The sequence below is a fragment of the Podarcis cretensis genome (assembly GCF_951804945.1).
Source record: "Podarcis cretensis genome assembly, chromosome: 12".
NCBI lineage: Eukaryota > Metazoa > Chordata > Lepidosauria > Squamata > Lacertidae > Podarcis > Podarcis cretensis.
Window position 1 is genome coordinate 46,109,032 of NC_137181.1, and position 704 is coordinate 46,109,735.

Below are 704 nucleotides of genomic sequence, written 5' to 3' on the forward strand. Positions count from 1 at the left end.
TCAGATAGTCATTTTATATTGTCCATTAGCTCTGTTTTCTTCAGGCTTGTCTTATGAATGATTGAGTTTAAAAAGTTAAATTTTAAATTCCTGCTATTCCATTTCTATCTATAAAGAATTTTCATTTCCAACCTTTAATGATGAATAAATCTTATGTTTTTATTTCATTTTTTTGTGGCATTCGTCCTAAACAAATGTGAAGTCCTATCGTCTGGAGCCTTGGGTGAATTGCTAGCAAATTCAATGCTGTCATACCCTGTTTCCAAGGAAGGTAGTATACGGAGTATAGTCATCCAATTAGCACCTCCCCCAAATTTTTGCATTTTAAAATATGGGCTTTGGAGCCTTTTTTTTAAGGGGAGTAAGAGACCACAAACACACCCGTACAGATTTTCTCCTTCCAGTAGTCTCATCAAAACTCTTTTTTTCCAAGTTACAAAACACAATGACTAACACCCAAAGAACAAGACACTTCCTGTTCACATGAGTGGTAGATACAAGAGCTAGCGAGAGTGTGTCTCATGCTCTTTGGAAAACTTCAGAAGTTGCCATATTTTTTCCTGCACGTGTACAGTTTCCAATGCGTGACCGCATAGAGAGCCACTCTAGATGTAATACTGTTTTTTACTTCTGACAAAAAGTCACAGTACATCAGCTTCTGGTGTCCTCAGGCCAGAGAGCGTATAAAGTTGACATGAACATCA

General features: G+C 37.2%; 1 protein-coding gene across 1 annotated transcript in view; it reads left to right on the forward strand.

The window, feature by feature from the left end:
• Nucleotides 1-704, forward strand: part of ANO10 (anoctamin 10) — a 102,248-nt gene that overhangs the window by 98,225 nt on the left and 3,319 nt on the right. The window lies entirely within an intron of this gene.